Here is a 26,641-nt window from a genome sequence, read left to right as displayed (position 1 = left end):
CCTCATGACTGGACCAATAGCCAACATCATGGGAAATGGAGAAAAGATGGATTAGGTCAAAATTTCAACTTACTTGGATCTGAAATCAATACTCATACAAACAGCAGCAAATGATATATTGTAGTGGCCACTCCTGTGGCACAATATCTCTTTAAAGTGCCGAAGAGCAATGATGTCACTTTGAAGACTAAGTTGCACCTAACTGAAGCCAATGTTTTTGTCACTTGATTCGTATGCATATGATAATTGGACAATTAATAAGGAAAACCACGTAAGAATTGACCCAGATGAATCATTATGTTGATAAATAGTTTTGAAAGTACTATGAACTACCCAAAGAATTCTGTCTTGGAAGAAGTACACAGTGTTCTTTGAAAACAATGATGGCAAAGAAAGAAAAGAAGAAAGAAAGGAAAGAACGAAATGAAGAAAACAATGCTGGCGAGATTTTGTCTCGTGGACTTTGTTATCAGGAGAGACCAGTTCCCTGGAAAAGGATGTCATGTTGGTAAAGTAGAAAGTCATTGAAAACGAGGGAGCTTGTCAAGGAGCTGGATTGACAAAGTAGTTGTAACAGTGGGTTTAGACGTAACAACAGTTATGCGGATGGTGCACGATTGGTTAGTGTTTTGCTCTATCGTACATGAGATTAGTGTTTTGCTCTATCGTACATGGTTAGTGGTTTGCTCTGTCGTACATGAGATTAGTGGTTTGCTCTATCGTACATGGTTAGTGTTTTGCTCTGTCGTACATGGTTAGTGGTTTGCTCTATCGTACATGGTTAGTGGTTTGCTCTGTCGTACATGAGATCGCTATGAGTTGAAATTGACTCAGTGACCTCGACTATCAACATCAAATGCCAGGCATAGTTTTGTAAAAGGTTGTCTCTTTTGCTTAATACTGGTGAATGAAACTATTTGATAAGCCGCTAATTATATTATCTAGGAATTCGTTTACAAGGGCTCCTTCTCAATTCATCACTCCATACTGTTATTTAATCTTCTGGCTAAATCCAATGGACATTTATAATCATGAGAAATATTGCATCTTCAAATAGAAAGACCAGAGAACTATTATGTGGGAATGATGGAATAATCAGGAGGTGAGCAGGGTGGGATGTGAGGTAGGAAGCAGAAAAGTTAGATAAAGAACGTGACTTTCCTGGATACACCTTAGCCACACCCTTAGTGAAGGAAAGGGAGTGATCTAAGAAGAAATGTTACTTTTTTTTAAAAGGCTGTAAGTGCATCAGACAGGAGCCTTGGTGATGGAGCTGTTAGGCGTTAGGTGCTAACTGAGAGGTTAGCAATTTGAAATCACCAGTCCGTCTGTGCGGGAGAAAGACGAGGCTTTTTATTCATGAAGAGTTGCAGTCCCGGAACCCCCCAGGGGTAGTTCTACCTTGTCCTTCAAGGTCGCCACAGATCAGAATGTACTCCATGGCAGTGAGTTCGGTTAGATCATACCTAAGAGTTGCTGCCCCACAGACCAGTCCTTCGGTTACTGGTCAATCCAGTGAAAAGTAATTCGAAGCCTGTGCAGACTGGCTCACCCAGTGCTATTGTACCTGTGAATAGGCATGACTCGGGAGTACTTGAAAGGTAATCTAACGGGTTATGAGGAAATGAGGCCTGATGGGAAGGTTGCTGCTGCTTTACGATTCACTGTGGTGCACAGGGAGATGATTGTCGTCCTATTTTGTACCCCACAGGATCGATAGGGCATTTTATTAGGATATAAGACATTGAATCTTAATGACTCTGACTCCTAGTCAGATTTTTCAGAGAATCCCTGAAGAATTGCAAGATTGCAGGAAGAGCTTTTCTTAATTTCCTGGGGCTACAATAACAAAATGTCACGAAGTAGGTGGCTTTCAAGATAAGATTTTATCATCCTACAATTCTGATCTGGCATTCTGATTTTGAGGCATCAGCAGGACTCCATTCTTTCTCTGCTGGCTGGGGGGATGACCCAGCCTTGTCTCCTTCTGTTTGGGGGAGCCCAGGTTATTTGGCTTGTTGACGTATCTTCACATGGCATCTGCCTTCCCCCTGTGTGCGACTCCCTTTTTATAGGTCACCACTCAGAAGAGATTACCTAGGAAAACCCCTACCCTAATATGATTTAACCGATAATGTTTTCAAAGAAAGATTGTATTCTCCCCAAACAAGAGCACCTTCACAGGTACAAAGTTTAGCGATTCAGGAGGCACAATTCAAGCCATAGTATGTTGCTTTGTTACCGCCATCCTTGACCTTTGGGCGTTCTTTTTTCTTACACGGTCCAAGACTCGAGCTGGGCATCTGAACAGCTCTCCAGCCTGCATATTCTTGTTGACTTCTTACTTCTGTGACGTTGAAAGTCTCTTCTCTGCTTGGGCAACCACTTTGGGTTGTCCTTGGAAGGAGTGCCGGACAGGTTTTTTAAATTCCAGTGGCTTGTTTAGCATTACGTTTGACACTAATAGTCAGTGCTATAAATGTTGAGGGAATTACAAAAGGAATTTTGTAAATTACAAAAGGAATAGTAAATTCACTTAGGGTCTGGGCTCATAGTGAGTTGGCTAACAATTGTGGGACAAATACTGGGTCTAAGGAAAGATAGCTATTTAGGAACCTACTTAGAGCTGGGTATTTTTCTTTGCCTCAAGCTACTTAAAAATCAAATGGTTTAGATGTAGAGTGTTTCTTATTTTAAGTTCCAAATAGATGGAAATAACCTCCAAGGCCCAGTTTCTAATGAATATGAAATCTTGCCATAAGCAACCTATCTCAGTGGAAATACTAGCCTTGTTGAGAGAGAAACCAAGTAGAACTTACATCTTAGTGTGAAGGGAATATTTTTCCTTGGTAGTTTGTTTCCTGGTCTAGATAATATTTGTTAAAAAATGTCTAAGAGGAATTACAGAAATGAATCTAAAATTTATTTGCTCTGAGATGATATTAATATACTATTGAAAAGCAAATATTTGGTTATCAGAATATATTAATAAACTATCCCTAGGAACATACATATAAAAAATTAGTCAATCTTTATTAAATTAGAAATTTTAAAAAGAGGAAAGAGGAGAAACAATTTTGCTAAAATGCCTTAATTAGTTCCAAGTGTGTGGTGTGTCCTTTGGGAATACTTTACCCTGAAGAATACGTGTCACACTCAGTCCTGAGAGGTTTATTCTGAAGGAGTGACGGAAGAAGTGGAAACATTTATGTGTGGTTCAAGTTGTCTATTTTGTTAAATATTCATATTTCTGCCCATGGGCTCCACAGGTAAATAGAATGGGCATTTTAAAAGCAAGGAATACATTAGAATCCATGAATTTAGATGACTCAATTTTATTAAACATTTAGAAGCATAGAATGAATGGTCAGAAAGTGTACTTTCATTTGTTTCTTCTTCTGTGAGAGCCTCTTTCATTTCTCACTCTTGCTGCCTTAGAATGGTTTCAAATGCAATGTGGCAATTTTGGAAAGCAGCTGCGAACCTGGATATCCCACTTCCTTGCCAATATTTTATGACCAAGCAGATGTGTACGCAAATCACACCTGCTCTAATTCCAGAAGCTCTGCTTCAGTCACTCACTTTAAAATAACTCTGTCTCCAAGACATAGAGCCTACTAAAGAATCTTGAAGGCTGGACAGTGAAGGTGTCAGTAGTGCCCCGACCAAGGGCATGGCTGAAACGTATGGTCACATTTTCGATGCTTTCATGGGACTCTAGGGAGCACTCAATGACAAATCAATGAAAACTTCCCATGGATGGGAACGTGAGAAGCCCAGGGAATGCGTTGAGGGGACAATGAGATGCGTCTTACACTAAAATGCTGTTCTTTTGCTCCTATGTTCAGAGACAGCTTGAAGTGGTTCAGAGAAATGGTGAATCTAGTCCGTATGATGTAGTAACAGCAGTTTGACTCCTGTTTTGTCCTCTGAGGAGGTGAAAAGTAAAATGCTTAGCATTTACTGTTTTTTATTACTCTTGACATATTTTCCTACTGATCTGGTACAAACCAGGAATGATAACCTGGAAGGGTAAACTGCCACTTTTCTATAAAAATATACTGGTAGGTAAGACTCCGCTGTGTGAACAGCTGATTTTAAATTGATGATGTGCACATCTGTCAGTGTAGCACTGGGCTCCATAGGGTTTCAATGGCTGATTTATTTTGGAAGTAGATTGCCAGGCCTTTCTTCTGAGGTATCTTTGGGTGGGCTTGAACAGGACACTTAAATGTATACACCATCTCTGTACACTAAAAAGTAAAACCCAACCCAAACAAAGCCATTCCCATCAAACAGATTCCAGATCACGGCAACCCATCTACTTCAGAGCACAACGGCTCCATACAGTTTCGTGACTGTGATCTCTATGGAAGCAGATCCAGGTTCTGCTGCCTGAGTTCAAAGTGCCAGTCTTGAGTTTGGTAGCCTAAAGAAAACTCTTTGTGCCACCCAGGGGCTTTCTTTCTGCATAGGCTCATGTCATTTCTACTTGGTAAAAGCATTTACTAGGTTATGTTTTAAAACAGTACAATTAGTGTTTTTCATTATATTTCTTGCAGACATTTCATGGTTAATTGGTGAGAACATCTAGGGTGTAAATAATCTAGGCCACCAAAACATTTAGGCCATGAAAGCAATAAGAGTACTTATCACTGAAGGACCAGGATAATCTGTTGGATACATTTTGTTCTGTTGCGTCTGGTATTTTCAATCCATAGCTGCCACATGGATGGTAGATCCTTCAGCTACCTGGTTGTAGCTGGGTGGTTGTCTCACTGGTTGCCACAGTTGTTGGCCTTTTTATTCTCACTTGCCCTTTCTTATATCAATCTAAAGAGAGCATGTTTTGATCTTACCATGAACATATTCTATTTTTACCCCACATTCTTATAATAATCGCCCTACAATATTTTGGGGACTCAAAGTTTGCAACTAAGATGAAATCTCCATCAATAAGATTCTACTACATCTTCTTGAGTTTTAAGCTATAAAACTCCAATTACCTTGGGAACAGATTCAGACAGAATGTAGTCTTAAAAAAATTACAGCTTCCGTTTTAGAGCTTGGGAATTATTGTTATTCACTATCTGTACAGGAAACAAAGGGCCCAGCACAGCATAAACTTCCAGATCTCGAAGCAGTTGTGGGACCCCTAGAAGCAGCGATCCTTTGTAATCCAGCCAGATCTGTTATTCCCGTCCCTGGAATGATGAGCGAGGCCAGGGGTGCCTCTTTTTTGGTTGCCTGTGTTCACATCTGCCGGCAAGGCAATACCAGTTGGAAAGAATTTTTTTGGGTGGGGGGAGGGCAGTGATATATATATTCAATAGAATGCTGATTTTCATCATTGATGCTTCAGGGTTGCCGAAAACTGCTTTTAGGGGAGCCTTCTTAATCTTCAGTGACTTGCTGCTAGACAGACCCTTCTCCAAACCCTTCTTTGTCTGTCCGTCTCTGTTCACAAGTCCCTTATGGCAGTTTGTTTATGTGGTGAAGACCGATAACAGATGGAATGGATAGTATGAGGTTTCGGGTTTACAAGTAACTTTACCTAGAGAACCTGGTCTTTGTTCTTGGTGCCCGAGAGAGACGCTCTGTCACCTTAGAATGCCCTCAGTAATTGGAGTCCATGAGGGCTCCTGTCTGCACTTTGCCTTTATGTAGTTGAGCCTTGGGTGGAGACTGCTCGGGCCACAATGAACTGATATCACCCTGACCTTAGGAGAGGAGAGCTGGAGGGTGCTTCCATAAAATATATGGGTGCTGAATCTCTCGGACCTTCCTGCTTCATGATAATATTGATGCTTGGGAAAGGGTAGGCATTTGGGGGGATATGGAGATTCCATTTCTGGAACTCTTTTAGACCTTACCCTGGGCATGTGTTCATTTGTATCTTGTTATAATAAACTAATCATGCGTATCTGTTATGTGAGACATTGTAGAAAATGATTGAACTCAAGAAATACTTGGAACCTCTGATTTTGTAGCTTGCAGGTCAGAGTGAGGTGGGAACCTGGGCATCACAAAGATGTACTACCATCTCAAGTCTTGGATAGTCTTAGCAGTCTGAAGGACTGGACTAGGCTTTCACATTTCTTAGATCTGACCCAACTCTACTTGGATCAGAGTACTACATTTGAAACTGGTACTAGAATAGAATTAAATTGATTCATTTAGGTAGTTTGTTTTAAGGGCAGGGGTTTGATGTAACTGGAGGAAGAGGGGACTATTGTAAGAAGATAAGCAGATATATATGGGGGGCAAAGCCCCCCCAAACTGGAAAAAAGCTCTGCTGGACAGAATTTTCATAGCACATATTTTTCCCACTAGGCAAGCATCCAGCAACTCACTCTGAGTTAGTGCATCCAGTGGCATCACCTAAGGTTCTCTCTGGTCCCAGTGAATGCAGTTTTCATGAAAGCAGTTTCTCTCAAACCTCATTTTTTGTGACAGCCAATTTAAGAGAACAGTGTGTGGCTGTTCAAAAAAAAGGTTAAATGTTGACTGATGACAAACCTTGTTCTGGACGCCCATCAACCTCCCGAAGAGATGAAAATGTCCATTTGTAGTGCATTTGGCTTTCATTCCACCAGGTCAGAGTGTTAATCAAGCTTTCTATTTAGAGGTTCTGAAAAGATTGCATAACAGTGTGTGCTACAAAAAAGGCCTGCTTTGTGGTGGATGGGGGTAGGGGTGGATGGGGGACTGGTTTGCCACCACGACAGTGCACCGACTCATGCAGCCATCTCAGTGTGGCAGTTTTGGGCAAAAATACAGCATGCCGCTCTTGCCCCAATCACCTGACCTTGCTCTATGGACCTTCTTTTTGTTTCTATGGATGAAGAGGGACGTGAAAGGACAGTGATTTGAAGACATAGAAGAGGTAAAGAAAAAAACGAGGGAGTGCTGTCAGCCATCCAAACAGATGACTTTGAAAAATATTTCCAAGAATGGAATCTCCGATTTGTCCAATGTATTAAGTGTACTGGAGAGTACTTTGAAGGTGATAAGGTTTTTTTGTTAAAAAATTTAAATACATAGCTTTGGGGGGAACAATTCTGATTTTGAGGTGGGGGTACCCCTCATATGTGCATGGTAGTCTTGCCCATAACAGGGAATGCCTCTTATAATATAGTTACTGTGAATACTCCATAATTTATCATTAATACTTGAAGACTCAGTAGAAATATTCTGTTTACTAAGACCTCAAGAAAGATAAACATATAGATAACAAGAGCTTGATGGTGATAAAGGCAGACAATTCTGATCTTGCTCGTCCTCTGAGTCGAACTTAATATAATCCTGGGCACTGTAAAGAATGATTTAGGGGATGAAGCTTATGCAAAACAGCAATAACATATTTTAGAAAAAAATGACTGTCTTCCAGACCAACCTATCACCACACAGCCCCACTTTCCTCCCACAATTCTTGACTCAAAATTTGCAAATGATGAAGTAAAATAAAGAGAATCCCAGAAATTCTCCAGAACGCAGCTGTTTGATGTCGAGTTTCTCCAGGCGAAATGTATTCACAGTGCGGGAAGGATGCAGCCAGATACTGTGTGAAGGGCGATGGGAAAGGAAGCATTCACTGCTACTGATATGAAGCCACTAGAGCTCATTCACAAAATTGTGGGCACTTCCCAGTATGCGCTTGTAGCCATATTGCCAGCCTGGCCACACACCTGAGTGGTTATTGATGTCAACCAGGGGCAGAAATTATAGCTCTCAGGTGGGTGTGCTGGCCAGAGAGAGTAAGTCAATAGTATTAGGCTTCATCCATTTAGTACTGGGAATTTCTCCTAAAACTAAAGCTATTTTTTTGCCCTGTAGCTTAGCTGTCTCTAGAAAATTCATGGTTCTCAAAAATTCATAGTCCTACAACAAAACAAAACAAAAATAAACCAAGGAGAAAATAAGAAAATTGACTATATTGAGTTACAGTAGCTCTGTTTACATTTTATAAGTTTAAATTTGTTCGGCTAATTTTTGTTTGTGTCTTGAGATGCCTTCCATGGCAGGCCTTTTTTTTGTTGTTGCTTTAATATCTTGTTTTGTTAACATGTAGACAGGAGAAATATATAGATTTTTTTTCCTATTGAGTGGGTAGAAATATAGATTCTTTAAAATTTGACAAGATACTATGGATTGGTAAGATTCAGTCTCTTTTAGTGACATTGATGATGATCTGTTTCTTCTATCACTCTTTTCTAAGGGGCTCCTTTACCCCCCTGGTACAGGCATGCTTTTATTAGAAAGTTTAGAAATATTTTTAGTATAACACCTATGACATAGAATTGCTTATAAAATAGTTTTAAGTATTTCAGCTTGTGGTATATTATTATTTGGGATTTATAGAATCCCCTTCAATCTCCAGAATCCCCCTTCTGAAAATATTTTAAGGAAACAGAATTTTACCTCAGTAATATTTAGACATTTGATATAAACCATGTCAATGCTTTGTATATAAACCATACCTCAGTGCTTTGACATAGACCATATATAATGATTGGTGTATGAAACTGAATGTGTGAAGGACAAAATTTGAAAAGTACAAAGTAGGGATACAGTGAAAATAAATTTTCTACCCAGTACTCTAATACCATGCTGCCAGTATTCCTTAGGGCTAATCACTTGATCAATTATGTAGATGATTTATATAATGGTATATATTTCATTTTTGTATACATATATGTCACATAACTTTCTGTGTCAGTATCATATCAGTTGGAAAGAATTATATATCTCCACATACATATGTGTATATACACACAAGGGGTACCCCCCAAAACCAGAATTTTTTTCAAAGTTATGTATTTAACTTTTTTTTTTAACAAAACAACCTTATCACCTTCAAAGTACTCTCTATTACATCTAATACATTTATCAATTCAGTGGTTGCATTCCTGGAAAGATTTTTCAAACTAATCTGTTTGGATGGCTGCCAGCACCTCCCTCGTTTTTTCTTCACCTCTTTTATGTCCTCAAATTGCTGTCCTTTCATGTCCCTCTTCATTCGCAGAAACAAAAAAAAGTTACATGGAGCGAGGTCAGGTGAGTAAGATGTCTGGGGCAGGAGAGGCATGCTGTTTTTTGCCCCAAACTGGTGCACTGAGATGGCTGTGTGAGCAAGTGCACTGTCATGACGGCAAAATCAGCCCCCCTCTGCCACAAATCAGGCCTTTTTGTCATATATTGCTACACCAGTGGTTCTCAACGTTCCTAATGCCATGACCCTTTAATACAGTTCCTCATGTTTTGGTGACCACCAATCATAAAATTACTTTCGTTGCTACTTTATAACTGTAATTTTGCTACTGTTATGAATCAGGCAACCCCTGTGAAAGGGTGGTTCGACCCCCAAAGAGGTCGCGACACACAGGTTGAGAACCACAGTGTTACGCAGTCTTTTCAGAACTTCTAATAGAAAGCTTGATTAAAATCTGACCTGGTGGAATGAACTCCTAATACACTACAAGTCAACATTTTGTTCTTTTGGGAAGTTGACAGGCATCCAGAACAAGGTTTGTCATCAATGGACATTTCACCTTTTTTGAAATGAGAAAAACACTCATAAACTTGACTTTTTCCCATAGCACTGTCCTTGTAAACTGTGTTCAACGTCACAACAATTTCTGTGGCACTTTTTCCCAAGCAGGAAACAAAATTTCACATCCATATACCGTTCTCTTAAATTGGCCATCACAAAACACGGGGTTCAAGTGAATCTGCTTTTATGAAATAAATTCACTGGGACCAGAGAGAACCTTCCCAGGTGACGCTACTGGGTACACTAACTCATAGTGAATTGCTTGATGGTTGCCTAATGGGAAATATGCATACTACAAAAGCTCCACTCTATCCATAGAAATTCTAGTGTTTGGGGGGCACCCCCGTATATATCTTATGTAGTGAATTTATTTAATCAGGACCTTGTCATTATTATTGTGTGCCATTGAGTTGAGTTTCAGCTATAATGATCCTAAATGGTGTACAGTTGAATGACCCCCATAAGTGGTAGAGTAGAACTATCACATCGGATTATCCGGGCTGTAATCTGTATGGGAGAAGATTGCCAAGTCTTTCTCCCAGGTAGCACGTGGGTGGTTTATAACGACCAGCCGTTCAGTTAGCACTTTACCATTCTATCACCAGGGCTCCATATTTAAGCCTTGTGATAGGTTTTGTGTTAACATGGTTTTGCGAAGATTGTAAATCGTTTGGTAATTCAGGTTTAGTAATCCCCTAGGATGTGACCAAACGCAGTGTAATCAACTCTATAATGGGATATGTTGTAAGCAATCAACTTTATGAAGGTTAGGGCAGATTGTAACCCCCTTACTTGGTTCGCAGCCCTGATGTAAGTCTCCTTGGGGTATTGCCTACCTCCTATATAAGTGGATGCTGTGGAAAAGCTTGCTTGATTTTTTCTGGGTTTGGATCCTGCATTTGGCTTATTGACCTCTGGTTCTTTGGGCTTGTGCTAATAGCCTTCTGATCCTGGAAGGCACCAGCAGAGGGTCATCTGTCAGGCAGACCTTGGATTCACTTGCTTCCCCAATCACAATACTGACCTGCTGGCCTTGAATTCATTCACTTATGCAACTACCAACCTGTTTTTTCCGGCCTATCCTGGTTCATTAGTTCTCAAAGCTACTTCAGTCTGTAGAACCCTCTAGCTGACACCTGACTCAGAGACTTGCAATATACCCGACTTGGACTGCCCAGTTCTACAACTGTATGAGCCATATTCCAGTTGCAAGTGTTTGGATAATCACCCTATTACTGGAGAGTGAAATACATCTTTTCTGTTTGAATTCACGCTTTCATTTGTTGGAGAGTCTAAATTCACAATTTACAGAAAATGTATTACAAGAAAAGTAATGTCACCACGAGGACCTGCTCATATCAACGTTTTAAAAACAACAACAAAGAACAGGACTATTTATGTTTTATGAACTGTGCCAGTCTTGAAAAATGGTGCCCTTATAAGAGGGCTCAGTCAAACACACCAAAGCAATACTATTCTTTTTGAAAACTTGTGTTGTCATATTTCAAACAAGAAATCAAATTTATTTTAACCTGTGATTTTCATTTTTGAATGTTAGTTGAGGACCTTCTGAATGTTTAATGTGATTTTGCTTATAATTTGATCATTACATTTATTATATGTTTTCACTCTTTTCTTCCTTATTAAGTAAGGGATTATGAAGAATCACTAGTGAACTCATATAAATAGTACTAATAAAGATCCAATATGTCAAAAAAATCCAATATTTAAACCAGTCTAATAATATGAACCGCTGCCTGCCTGTTGGTTTGTCATACAATGGTATCTTGTATGTTGCTCTGATGTAAGACGCTATGTCACCAGTTTTTCAAAATCCAGCAGGATCAACAAAGGAGAACACATTTCAGCAGGGCTTTCAGAGTAAGACCAGACTTTGAAGAAGGAGTAGGCTGTCTCTGAATACCTTACTAATAGCAGGGGAACATTATTAGCTGTACTGAAGACCTTATGAATCGCAACAGAACTTTGTCAGATACATTCCTCAAAGATGAGCCTCTTAGTTGTCAGGCGCTCCGAATACGACCGAGAAAGAGCTGCTTTCTCACAGTGGAATCGACCGCAAGGCTGTGGAGGAGCTAAAGCAGTCACGACCTTTCTTTGCAGATTGAGCGTGACTCAAAAAGAGAAGAAACCGCTTCAAGCTTCTTTAGTAACTGGAACTTGGAATGTATCAGGTATGGATTTAGGAAAATTGGAAGCTGTCAAATATGGAATGAACTGCATAAAAATTGTAATCCTAGGAATTCATGAGCTGAGAGGTACTGGTATTGGCCATTCAGAATCAGACAAGAATATGATTTACTATTCCTGGAATGACAAACTCAAGAAGAATGGCCTCACAATCCTTGTCCAAAGAACATTTCAAGACCTCCTGCAATACATTGCCATCTGTGAGAGGGTAATATCTATAGACATACCATGAAATCTCATGAATACACGATTATTAAAATGTACCCGCCAACCGCCAGTGACGGAGGCCAGCGACGGACTCCAGTGATGAAGAAATTAAAGAATTATACAACAATGATTGGAACAACAAGTATAGATCTCTTCCAGTCTATTGGTCAGATAGTTGTCTTCCAGAATTCTTGGCACAGATGCATAAGTACTGCCAGTGCTTTATCAGCTGGTTGAAACATTTCAGTTGGTATTCCATCAGTACCTTGAGCCTATTCCAAAGAAAAGGAGCCCTGGTTGACTAGTGGTTATTATTTAGCTTCTAACCCCAAGGTTGGCAGTTCAAAACCAACCACTGCTCCGAGGGAGAAAGATAGGCCTTTCTTTACTTATAAAGAGTTTCAGTCTAGGAAACTCACAGGGGAGTTCCACCCTGTCCTCTAGGGTCACTATGAGTGAGCATTTTCACCCCATAGGAGTGAGTGAGTGAGAGTTATTCCAAAAAAAGCGATCCAAACAGAATGTGGAAATTATCAATGTCCGTCACCTCACATGTAAGTAAAATTCTACTACAGATAATTCAACACTGGTAGTAACAGCACATCATCAGGGAGAAGTCAGAATTTCAAACCAGGTTCCGAAGAAGACTTGGTACATCATTGATATAAGAGGGATCTTGGCTGAAGGCAGAGAATACCAAAAAGATGTTTACATGTGTTTTATTGCTGAAAAAAGGTGTTCAACCATGTGAATCATAGCAAACTATGGGTAATATTAAGAAAAATGGGGATTCAGAACACTTCCTTACGCTCATGCAGTATCTGCACGTGGGCCAACAGGCAGTTCAAACGGAAAAAGAGAACACCACAGCTTTTAAAATCACGAAAGATGTGCATCAGGATGTATTCTCTCATTCTGGGGACTCCATCTGTGTGCTGAGCAGGTAGTCTCAAGAGTTGGACAATGTTAAGAAGAATGAGACATTAGTAGTGGAGGAAGGTTTATTAACAAACTGATATACGGATGGCACACTGCCTTGCTTGCTGAAAGCAAGAAGTGCTTGAAGCACTTGCTAATGAAGGGCAAGGCCTTTAGCCTTCATCATGAATTGTACAGTAGACCAAAAGCTCATAGCTGGCCCCATAGGTAACATCATGATAAAAGGAGAAAGTCGTGGCGTTGTCACGGACTTCCTCTTGCTTGGATCCACAATAAATTCTCGTAGAAGCAAGATTCAAGAAACCATATAAAGTCTTGTATTGGGCAAATCTGCTGCACAAGACCTTTTTAAAGTGTTGAAAAGCAAGGTTGTCACTTCTCAGACAAAGGAGCACCTGCTCCAAACCCGGGTATTTTCAATCACCTCATACAAATATGAAAGTTGAATAAAGAAGACAAGAAAAATTGATGGATTTGAATTATGGAGCTGACAAAGAATATTGCGAGTACTCTGGACTGACTGCCGGAAGAACCAAGCAATCTGCGTTGGAAGAAGTACAGCTGGAGGCTCGTTGGGATTGAAGATGAGAGACTTCATCTCCAGTGCTGTGGATGTGTTGTCGGGAAGAGAGTCCTTCTGGTGCAGGACAACATGCTTGATAAAGTGGAAGGGCAACAAAAAGAAGAGCAAGACCCTCAAAGAGATGAATTGAAGCAGTGGCTACAACAGGCTCTGGAGTTTGGTTTAGACCAGGAAGTATTTTGTTCTGTTTGCATACGGTTGCTATGAGCTTGAGCCCACTGGATGCACCTAGCAACAACCACGAGATGATGACACCCGTGAGAGCCAGAACTTTCTAGAACAGCTTGCTTTTTCTGGGCCCGGCCATGTTTTCCACCTTTGACAATGTATAATCTTACTACTTTTCTCATTTGTTTTAGTGGAAATTGTTTGAATTTTATTCTCTGACAGGTTTCTGCCTGACATAGGTTTGGGATTTCTCAGGCTTTACCCTATATTAATCATAATTTCATTGACAGGTCCATGGAGATTTTTTACCCTGAAATTCTTTAACCAATAAATGTCATATTTGAAAACAGTTCGTGAGACAGAAACACCTCAAACACCGCATACATTCAATTGGTCAGTGCAAATGAGGCAATACCATATTTTAATTTCATAATGACACAGGAACAAATGTGCACTGATGTGCCTGGTGGCTATAATAACCTTGGTTGAGATTCCTGTTTTTAAAAACAGCAGTTATAATAGGGCCCAATGACAATGAAAAACTATGGTGGCTAAGAGATGGTAACCTTGACACCATAATTAATATAGAATCCCTGAAGTGTTATGGATGAGTATGATGTATAAGTGGAACTTAGTGTGTTAGACTTATGGGCTTGGGCAGCACTGGGTTGGGATGTTTTCTTGATGTGCACTTAACCGTTACATAAAACTCTCTCTTATACATGAGTTTTTGTGGATTTGTTTCTCTAAAGTACTCTGACTAACACACTTAGGAACCTCTTCGTGCTGAGATTTAACATGTGGAGGTCAGGGAAGTGTTAAAGTTAACAACAACAACAATAACAAACATGAAAATTAAACAATATTATTATGTCCCAGAGAGTCTCAGTATGAAATCTTTTTGCTTCAAAAATAATTTCAACACTGAGCCCCAAAGCCTAAAGCATACAAGAGACCAAGCAATGACATAATTCTTAAAAGGAAGCATACATTCCTGAACTCTTGTATGTTGAGTGTGACATATATTGTACTTACACATGTACTATTTTAAGAAAAACTTCTCAAATGTAATAGGTTATATATTATTTAATCATTTATCCCTCCTAAATGCACCTGGATTACTCAAGGAGATCAAGATATCATTTTATAATCATTATCACATAAAAATTAAACTCTGATAGCCAGTTAAATAAAAACTTTAATTTTTATTTTCCTATAAAAATTAATAGCTTTATTGAGACATAATTGACATAAGTAAATTTTACATGCATGTAAGTTACATTTTGTGAGCTTTGGCATCTACTACTGTAAAACCATCGCTATAACTAAGACAGTAAATAGTTCTGTTCTCTCCCTATGCCCCTTTGTTAGCCCCTTCCTCCCCCACCTCTGCTCCAGTCCCCAGACAACTGCGCCTCTGCTTTCTCTTGCTATAGGCTACTGGGCATTTTCTAGAGTTTTCCATAAATGAAATTATACATGATATCATCTTTTTGTGTTCTTTCATTCAGTATAATTATCTTGAGAATTCTCCACCTTATTGGATTTATCAATAATTCATTCTGTTTTCATTGCAGAGCAATAGTCCATTGTATGAGGAGCCTTGGTGAAAGACCTTGCTGACTGCAAGGTCTGTGGTTCAGACTCACCAAGCCACTCCATGGGAAAAAGATAAGGCTGTCTGCTCCCCTGAATACTACCGTCTCTGAAACCCTAGATAGGGTTAATAGGTGTCAGAATAGACTGGGTGTCCATGCTTGTTGGGGGAGAGGGGACCTGGATTTCATTATATAAAAAGTACTGGGTCACCAGTGGTTAAGCATTAGGCTGCTATCTGAAAGGTTGGCAGTTCAAACCCTCCAGATACTGTGCAGTAGACAAATGGGGCATTCTGCGTCACTAAAGATTTCCAGCCCTGGAAACACTGCGGGACAGGTTTACTCTGTTCTCTAGACGTGTTCTGAGTTGGAATTGACTTGATGCCCCACAGCACAGCAACAACAACATCCCCTAGAGTGGGTTTTGTTTATCAATTTACCTCCAGATGGGCATGGGGCTTGTATGTATGGTTTTTGCCATGATAAATAAAACTGCTACAAACATCCCTGTAAAAGTGTTTGTATGGATATATATATCTATTTTTTATTTCTCTTGGGAAAATACCTATAAGTGAAATGACTGTCCTGTTTAATTTATATATTTTAAAATTTTAATAAATTGCCAAACTGATTTTTAAGTTGGTTGTGCCATTCTGTCCTTGTCAACATTTTTTATTATCCGATGTTCTAATTTTGGGCATTCTAATGAATGGGTAATGATATGGTTTTAATTTGTATTTCCAAATAACTAATCATATTGAGCATCTTTTCCTTTTCTTATTTGCCATCCATATATAGATCTTCTCCTGTGAAGTGTCTTTAAATTATTTGCCCCATTTTAAAATTGGGTTATTTGTTTACTTATTATTAAGTTTAGGTAGTTTTAGATATATTATGGATACGATTTCGTTAGATTCACTAGATTCCTTTACTCTGCTTTACCAACATTTTCTTCTAGTTTGTGGTCTGTTTCCCATCTCCTAATACTGTCTTTAAGAAGAGAAATCTGTCATTATCCTTGTATGTAGCACGTGTCCTCTTGCCCTTCGGCTGTTCTTAAGGGTTCTCCATTATGATCCAATTTTTGAGTAATTTGGTTCTGATTGACTGTAGTTTTTTTCCATGCTTCTTGTGTTTGGGGTTTGCTCAACGTTTGGTCTCCGTAGTTTTATAGTTTTTATCAATGTTGGAAAAAGTTCAACCATTATTTCTTCTCCCCTTTCTCCCTGTTCTCTCTTCCTGGGCTACAATGTCCCCTACATTCAGACATATGGAGTTGTCCCACAGTCCACTGCCTACCTTTTCACTTTAAAAAATCTTTTTTCTTTTCTGAAGAGTTTTTTCCCCCTCTCTCAATAGTTTTGAAGTAACAATTTCTTTCATGAGAATTAACACAAGACTGGTCCCAAAAGAGAGAGATCAAATATATCCCAAAAAAGGGTGTACCACTTAACCACTTCTGACATCACCACTACCTTCTCCCCTTAGTGGACGCCCTTACATCCGGGGTTCCGTGATTCTCTGCAATGGCTATTCAGAACTCCCCACGTGAAGGAGAATGGTTCCCATCTTATGGGGGCTGGTAAGTCCCCAATCAAAACTCCGGTGTTCGCCTGGAGGATTCTCCTTATCCTCAAGACTGTGGGAGCAGGTGAAATCAGGTCCAAGAGACAGATGCAGGATCCGAAGGATGTGCTCCACTGGAGCTCCCATTGGCTTCAGAGGGCCTGTTCCAACGGCAGTAGGATGGCAGCCACAGTGCGGCTTGTTACTCACAAGTGGGTCTTGTGTCTTCCCAGCCCCTTTACCCAGACCCATGCTGGAAAATGTCGTCTGGTGGGAGCTGCAGAGACTTTGACTAAAAGAGGCACATTAAACCATTCGCTGCCCTACAGTTTTATTTTGGGAAGTCTCTAATGATGTATCCTCAAGTCACTGATCTTTCCTTCTGCAATGTTTAATGGTTTACAAGTTTTTATTTCTTTATTCTATGCAGTATTCAATGTCAGCGTGGTATATTTTATTTCTGCAAGCTTGTGTCTTATTGTACATCTTTAGTGACTAACCTTTTTTTTTATTAGCTTTTGAAAAAATGTTTTTTAATTAATCATTTTATTGGTTACAGATCTTACAACAATCCATACATCAGTTATATCAAGCACACTTGTACATATGTTGTCATCATCATTTTCAAAACATTTTCTTTCTACTTGAGCCCTCTTTTTCCAGCTCTTCTTTCCCCCACTCCCTCTCACCCTATTGAATCAGCTCCTCTTCTCCCCTCCCTCCTCTTTGGTATCAACTCCTCTTTTTTCCCCTCCCTCCCACCCTATTGAATCCTTGATCAATTATATATTCTTATAGTTATTTATTTATCTTACTTCATCCACATTTTTGTTATTTACCCCCATCAGGAGGGGGGTTATATATCTATCATTGTGAGTAGTTCTCCCCCTCTCCTCCTCCCCTATCTACCCCCCAACACCAATACTGTTCCTAAGGGGTTTATCTGTTCTGGATTCCCTGTGTCAAGAGCTCTTATCTGTATCAATGTACATACTCTGGTATAGCAGGATTTTTAAGGTAGAACTGAGGTCATGGTACTGGGGGTGGGGTAGGGGGAAGAAGCATTCAAGAACTAGAGGAAAGTTCTGTGTTTTGTTGGTGCTGTATTGCATCCTGGATGAATCGCCCCTTCTGTGTGACCCTTCTGTGAGGGGATATCCAATTGTCTTTGGTCTCCACTCTGACCCCTCTCATTTGCATCAATATAATTGTTTAGTTTGTATCTTTTGATACCGGCTACCTGATCCTGTTGACATCTCCTGATCACACAGGCTGGTGTGCTTCTTCCATGTAGGCTTAGTTGCTTCCCAGCTAGATGGCTACTTGTTTAACTTCAAGCCTTTAAGACTCCAGGTGATGGGGAAATATATCTATGTGCATACACTTATAGGTTTAGTATTAAGGCAGCAGATGGACATTGGGTCTCCACTCAAGTACTTCCTCAATGCAAGAATACTTTGTTCTATTAAATTGGCATTCCATGATGCACACCTTCCTGACACAATCGCTGAAGACAAAGCAGGTGCATAAGCAAATGTGGTGAAGAAAGCTAATGGTGCCTAGCTATCAAAAGACATAGCATCTGGGGTCTTAAAGGCTTGTAGGTAAACAAGCGGCTATCTATCTCAAAAGCAACAAAGCCCACATGGTAGAAGCACACCAGCCTGTGTGAACACGAGGTGATGAAGGGATCAGGTATCAGGCATCAAAGAACAAAAAAATTATTTCATTGTAAATGAGGGGAAGTGCAGAATGTGGACCCAAAGCCCATCTGTAGGCAACTGGACATCCCCTTACAGAAGGGTCACAAGGAGGAGAGAAGCCAGTCAGGGTGCAGTGTAGCAACGATGAAACATATAACCTTCCTCGAGTTCTTAAATGCTTCCTCCCCTCCCCCCACACTATCATGATCCCAATTTTACCTTACAAATCCACCTAGACCAGAGGATGTACACTGGTACAGATAAGGAACCGGAAACACAGGGGATCCAGGACAGATTATCCCTTCAGGACCAGTGGTGAGAGTGGCAAAGGTGGAGTAGAAAGGGGGAACTGATTATAAGGATCTACATATAACTTCCTCCCTGGGACGATGGACAAAAGGGAAGTGGGTGAAGGGAGACATCAGATAGTGTAAGATATGCAAAATAATAATAATTTATAAATTATCAAGGGTTCATGAGGGAGAGAGGAACAGGGAGGGATGGGAAAAATGAGCTGATCCAAGGGATTAAGTAGAATGCAAATGTTTTGAGAATGATGAGGACAACAAATGTACAAATATGCTTGACATGCAATGGATGTATGTATTGATGTATGTGATAAAAGTTGTATAAGCCCCCAATAAAATGATTTTTTAAAAAGGACTCCAGTTGCTATATCTTTTGATAGCCAGGCACCATCAGCTTTCTTCACCACACTTGCTTATGCATCTATTTTGTCTTAAGTGATCATGGAGTGAAGGTAGTGACTTACCTTTGAAACACATGTAATTTAATTATAGTTACTATTTTCATGTTCTTGTCTGTTAGTTCTAATATCTATGTCTGTTTTGAATCAACTGATTGATTATTCTCTTCATTATGGGTGTGTTTTCTTGCTTTTTATCATAATTGGCAATCGTCATTTGAATGCCAGGCATTATGATTTTTACTCTGTTGGGTGTTTATATTTTTGTGTTTCCCTAATATTTCATAAGTTATTTAGAAACAGTTTGATTCTTTAATGCCTTTTTATAATTTTTTAGGTGGGTCTAGAACCATGCTCATTCTGTTATTTCCACTGCTGAGATGAATTTTCTGCATATTCTACCTAATACTCCATGACGTACTAGGATTGGAGGTCTGGCTGTTGTGAATAGGCACTGTGTTAGTTTCCTAGTGCTGCTATAATAGTGACCAGAAATGGATGACTTTAAGAAATAAAAATTGTTTTCCTACATGTTATTAGGCATGTCCTGGTTCAAGATGCTAACATAGAAGAAGTCTCTCTGCTGTGTGTGTGTGTGTGTGTGTGTGTGCGCGCGCGATGTGTTGCAGGGGGAGGGAGGGTCGAAGTGTAAGAATCTTTTCTTCTAAGTATTTTCTTGGAGAATTCCACATGTCATTTACTTCTCCTCCATCTGTTCTTTCTTGCTTTTCAGTGTCTGCACTGATTCTGCTGTATCTCAAAAGTGACCGATTTGAGACATATCCTACACTGGTTACAAACAACAATACTACCTGCCATTGAGCTGATGCCGACTCTTGGTGACACTAGAGGACAGAGTAGAATGGCCCCTGTGAGTTCCCGAGACTGTAACTCTTTACAGGAGTAGAAAGCCCCGTCTTTCTCCCACGGAGGTGCTGGTGCTTTCGAACTGCTAACTTACGGTGAGCAGCCCCATGAGTAACCACTATACGATCCTACATGGATGTAAATTCATGAACATATCAGAGAAAACCCTATACTAATGGAATTACATCTTCATGTGTAGGGGTTAGGATTCTAGCACATATATTTGGGGCACACAATTAAATCCGTAATAGGCACTATTCCCATTCTTAATGTGAACACCTTTCAGGTGGTTACTTCTCTGGCCTCGGGCAGTTTTCTTAATTGTACTCAGCTAAATAGTTTAGGAAACCATCTGCACACTTCTCAGGGTTCTCTTTTCAGAGCAGCTTTTTCCTTCCTGGTCTTTTGTCCTGTGGATTCTGGGCTCTTTGGTTTTTCTGAACGTTCAGCTATGTCTTTTCAACTCAGGGCATTCACCAGTCTCTGATGGGCTTCTCATCCTGTATTGAGCTTGGAAATTCCCTTATGGAGCAAGCTAGCACTTAGCAGGCATACTTCATTTGGTTCCTATCCCTTACTGATCACTTCAGTCCATCCTTGATATCTAGCATCTTGCAAACCTTGTACATTTACTTTGTCTTTTGTTGATATTGTTGTTGTTCTCTCCAGTGTAAATGTTACTGAATCTTGATCACAAGTAAAAGGCTACAAAAACTGATTTTCCAAGGAATTTTATTCTATATTTTGAGAAGAATAAGTAATATCTTTAAAATATGAATAAAGGGAAAGCTAAGTGCAACATTTCTGTGTATATTGAGAACTTCCCCTGGGGTGCATTATTAATAGTTTGGATTTTCCTTTAATTCATTCTGATATTGAAATGATTATTATTTAATATATGTTAAGCCTTCTAGACATAGACACTATAGCTATATTTTAATTAATCAAATGCTTGCCTTAAGGAAATTGAAATACAATGACAAAAGGATATGTAATATTAGAACTCTAGTATAGAATTAATATATAAAAGTAGGCAGAGATAGCGAATGTGGTAAACTTAAACCTCCATTTTTCCTTTTTGAAACTTTCTTTCAATGGAAGAGTCAAGGTACAAAGCAATAAATAATAAAAGGTATGATTATTGAGAGTTAGGAGAGGAGATAAATGATGTAAATGCTCACTATTGAAATACTATAAAATGATGCTACAGTTATAAAAAGATGAGATGCATCATCTATCAAGCTCCTGAGGTGACTTAACAGGTATTATTTTCTCAGTTTTAAAGAAGTGAACACGGAAGCCTGTGACAAAAAAGATGAAGTTTTCACAGGAGGGCTTTGTCGCCTGTTCTAGACAGGACAGACTCTTTCAATGCCCTTCATTACACCCTCCTCATGTCATCATGGAATCACACTGAACCTGAATCAACAATTCACATGATTATCTCCATGACTAACTTTATAAAATTACCACATGCAAAAACATCTTTGGAAGATGTTATGGATGAATTATGTCCCCCCACACACAAAAAAGGTGTTTGGTACATCCTACCTAACTTTTATGCCAGTGGTTATAATCCTCTTTGGAAATGGATGATCTTTGCTACATCAGTGGTGCAGGATTACTGTAGAGTTTACCTTGAGTAATAAAATAGATTGAGCTAAACTGTGAGGGGATGAGAGAAGTCAAGTTCTTAGGTAGCTAGCATAGGGACTAGGGAGTCCATTACTCAGAGGTTCGAGCTTCTGGCCAGGAAGGCGTGGTACACCTAGGTGGGCATTACACCTGGATTGGCCCATCTGGGCCATGTGAATTCAATTCAGCCAATGGGGTCGACCAGGATGGTCGACCACGCCTCCCAGTGGAAGACCTGAAAGGCCAGAATCCAGAGTGCTTGTGCTTCTCAAACTGCCCCTCGAGTATGTGCATCGAACTCCTTTGGCTTCAGGACTCCATGAGTGGGGGTGAAGTGCCCTGAGGCTGCCTGTGAAAACCTGAAACTTCTTCTGTCTTTTGTAAAACTCACTTGGATCACCAGCCAGGCTTTGAAGTGACTTCTTTCTTGAGTGAAGCTGAGGACCAAGGTGTATTTCTCCCATGCGAGCGATCTAACAAAGTCACTTGGCAATGGCCAAGAGCAGATCAAATGGGTGAGGAGGGAGAAAACTTGAATTCAGACAGATCTGCTCCTAAACTGGAAGAAAATAAAATTATTTTGGTGAAACCCACCCACTTAAATTTATGGTATTTCTGTTATGTCAGCACTAGATAATGAAGGCAGAGGGGAATCATTTTACCAGGAGGAAGTAGATGCGTCTATGTGGTAGTACTCTTGAACTTATGTATATTTCTACTTTTTAACTATACAACAACATTTTGGTTCGGAAATGGTTTTACAACTGTACTGAAAATGGTTTTACAACTGTACCGAATCTTGAATTTCTGTTACTCAGCATAGCATCATGTGTACAATAAGTAGCCAGTAAATAATTATGGACTAAAATTGACAACTCTAAAATTTTAGGAGAATCGGAGACAAAATGTATCAAACCACATATCCAAACACTGCAATCGAGTCGATGCTGAGCCATAGTGACTTTATAGGACAGGGTAGAACCGCCCCGGTGAATTTCAAAGACCGCAATTGTTTACTGCAGTAAGAAGCCCCATTTTCCTCCTGCGGAGTGGCTGGTGGTTTTGAACTTCTGACTTTACAGTTAGCAGCCCAATGCGTAACTACTATGCCACCAAGGCTGCTAAAATATATATTAAGAGAATGTAAAACAGCCTATTTTTCCCTTAGTTATGATTTCATATTTCATAAAATATGCAAATATTTATTAAAAAGGGCAGGCAGCAGACTTCTGATCTCATGCTTTCAGTGTTTGGAAAGTAAGAAATGATTTATTGCTTTACAGACCTTCCTGTCTCATATTTTCTTCCCACCCACGTTTAAACCATCAGAAAGCCTTACAGATTCTGCTTTCAAAACACACCTCAAATCTACCCATCTCTCGAACCCTAACTAAGCCAGTGCCATGGGTCTGTTTTGATGCTAAGGGACTCGTCTGGCAGAGCCCAAGTGGTCCCGAGCCGCTGGTGAGCGTCCGCTCCATCCTCGTGGCCAGTAGCGCTCGGAGCTCGCAGCCCACGGGCTTCTTTCATCTCGACCTGCGTGCATGGCTTCACCGTAACCTCAGCCGCCCTCTAACGGATGGACCCTTTGCCCTCTTATGATGCTTCATGTAGTTGCAAAAGTCTTCTCTCTTAAAAGTTTCCCCAAATTTTCCATCAAATTGAAAATGAGTTTTACGCTCTGTTTCCTGGCCCAACACTCTCGGCCATGAAGTGGACTCATAGCAGCCTGAGGATGTGTTTGAATATGGGTCTGAGAATTTGTAAACTTGTATGGGAGCTCACTCATTGCCGCCTGGTCGATTCGGACGCGTAGTGACCCTGTCGGGAATGGTAGAACTGCCCCCGAGGGTTTCCGGGGCTGTAACTCATCATGGGAGTAGAAAGCCTCGTCTCTCTCCCAAAGAGGGGCTAGTATTTCCAAACGCTGATCTTGAGGTCAGCATCCCAACGCGTAGCTCGCTAAGCCAGCAGGACTGCTTTTACCGGCTCAGACGTCCTCATATTTAGGCCAGGTGACCGCCAAGGGTCACTCAGCTGCGTTGCTCCGACCCCTCGGCCTTGGCCCCTAGTGATTTTCACAGTTCACTCCCCCATTGCCTTTGAAGCTTCTCAAACACGGCGTGGTGCTTCCTCTTTACGGGAATGCCTCCTCTGGTTGTCCGCAGAGGTGAGTGGAATCATCATCTCTCTGACGGAGCGAACATCTAAAGCTCCCAATGAATTTCTGTGAAAGGTAGCACCCACTTGGTTATGTAAACTGTAGGGTTGTCAAAGAATCAGTCAGCAGTGACTGTCTACTGACAAGAGCTACCGTAGTTTGGAAATAGAGATGATTTGCTCTCCTTCCATTGGTGGCAGGAGCCATTTCCTGTCTCCTTACTGGCCTGGGAGGGAGGCCCGCATTGCTCTTTGAACCACAGGTTACCTACCTTGTGTCTGTCTGTCCCTTCAGTCTCCCTCGTGTGTCGTCCCCTTCACAAACAGCTTTTCCAGTTGGAACAAGCTTCCTCAGGAATGTCACACCTAGCACTTTCCCTCCAAGGTCAATTGACAGGGACAGAGCTATTACAACGACATTGCACACTTTTTTTTTCTTACCCTAATCTATTTTATACCATTAATATGGGCATTGACGCTTTGCTACAAAAAGGAGGCTCTGTTCAGGGAGAAGAACATGAAAAATGACCCAGGGAGAAATGGGATCTCTAAAACAAAGAGATATGTCAATGTAAGAACTTATTAAAAACATACCATTTATAATGCACAAATTGTCGTCAGTGCAGTGGCCATCATTGTTATTCTGAACTGCTTCTCCAGGCTTTCAAAGGAGACCAGTGTCCTCAGACAGCTTCTTTGTCAATGATGGATTCTCCTTTTTATGTGCACTGCTCTAGGATTTGTTCCTCTGCTTGGTTCAAAGGGCTACACTTCTGTTCATTCCTGTTCTCACAAATTTTCTTTCTATCTTGTCTCTCCTAAACTGGTTATAAGAGTTTTTCTCTTTTTTTCTTTCTGAAAATAGACTAAACAGAACTTACCTTTCTGTTTCAGGAAATTTAAAATCCCCATAAGAAATTCATAAAAATTCCTTTGGCATCTCTACCACAATTAATTTTGTTTTCTATAAGAATATTTTCACACCATGTGTTTTGTGGCTGAGTCCTATGAATTTGCATACTGCTCAGAAAGATGATGCATTCTACCTTCTACGTACATACCTGCACGTAAAGTTTTGGCAAATATTTGGCAAAAGTAGTTTCTTTTTCAAGGTACAAATAGCCACTGTGGCATCATTTGCACCAATTTAACCAATATCCTGCTAATTGTGAGCAAGCAGCAGTAGGTAAAATAGACTGGTGACTAGGAATCAAAAGTGGCATTGTTTCATGTGAGGGACACATCTGTGCTGGTGGCAGCTCCACAGGCCAAGCAGTCACTGTAAACAGAGGGAAGACAGTCCCTGGTATGAAAAGAACTACGAATAAGACTTACTATTTTATTATACACTAATAAATGAAAAGGGTAATATAACCAATAGCAGATACTTTCCGAGGAAGAATAGAAAATCACAAAGCTCAAGTCAGTGTGAATTGGGGCTATGAGAAGTCATGCATGTCTGCGCATGTGTATATTGGTTTGGCATGGCAAAAGGAATTTAGCATAACACTTTTAAAAAGTCATTTTATTGGGGGCTCATACAACTCTTATCACAGTCCACCCATCCATTGTGTCAAGCACATTTGTACATTTGTTGCCATCATCATTCTCAAAACGTTTGCATTCCACTTGAGCCCTTGGTATCAACTCCTCATTTTTCCCCTCCCTCATGAACCCTTGGTAATTTATAAATTATTATTATTTTGTCATGTCTTATACTGTCCGACGTCTCCCCTCACCCACTTTTCTGGGCATAACACTTTTTATATAAAATCTTTGCTGATACCCTCATGCCAATTGAATTTTGAGGTTGACACCTTTCAACTTTGCACCATACGATGAGTTGCAGCTCAAAAAAGAATAGCAAATCTTCTTCCTGCAAATTGGTGATTATTGTTACATTATCTTAGATCTCCTAGTACGGTGACAGGTACTTAAAACAAAAGTAATATGGGCTCAGAAGATGAAAGACACATATTCACTTTTTTAATATGGTCAATTCTGAAAAATTGCGGGGATGATTTATATGAAACTCAGTAGGAATTAGGGAATGTGTAGACATCAGGCAGTATGTATGTATGTATTGTATCTTGTATGCACTAGGCATCATGTTGGGCCCCAATACAAAGATGAGTAAGGTCTCCTCTCTACTTGAATAGCTTTCCTTTCAAAGTGTTGTAGGATGGAAGGTAAAGGAAGTCACTAGATAAATAAATAATAATAATAATACACGACGCTTACAGTAGAAGGGAAAGTGGTTCATTCAGCAGAAGTTAGAAGAAAGGTTTAATAGGACTTTATAGAAAGGACAAGCGTTGAACTTGGAGCTTGAAAGTGAAGAGGACTTGAAGCATTTACAGATGGAGATTAAAGAGTATAGCCTTTAGTATAGATTAAACCTGATGTAAAGAAAACAAACACCCTCACAACTGGACCCATAGACAATATCGTGATAGCCAGAGAAAAGAGTGAAACTGTCAGCGGTTTCATTTTCCTGGGATTTCCCATCACTGCGCATGGAAGCCGCCGTCAAGAAAGCAAGGGATGGGAAAATCTGCTGCCAAAAACCTCTTTGAAGTTTTAAAAAGCAAACGTGTTCCTCTGCGAACTAAGGCGCATCTGACTCAAGCCATGGTATTTTCTATCACCTCATATTCCTGTGAACATTGGACAATGATTAAGGAAGAAATAAAAGAATTGGTGAATTTTAATTATGGTGTTGGTGAAGACCATGGCAAGCACCAT

The sequence above is a fragment of the Echinops telfairi genome, unplaced genomic scaffold (genome assembly GCF_000313985.2).
Source record: "Echinops telfairi isolate 266 unplaced genomic scaffold, ASM31398v2 ScPeMD7_3533;HRSCAF=4204_1, whole genome shotgun sequence".
Lineage (NCBI taxonomy): Eukaryota > Metazoa > Chordata > Mammalia > Afrosoricida > Tenrecidae > Echinops > Echinops telfairi.
The sequence above is the reverse complement of the archived record's forward strand: the minus strand, read 5'-3'. Positions refer to the sequence as shown.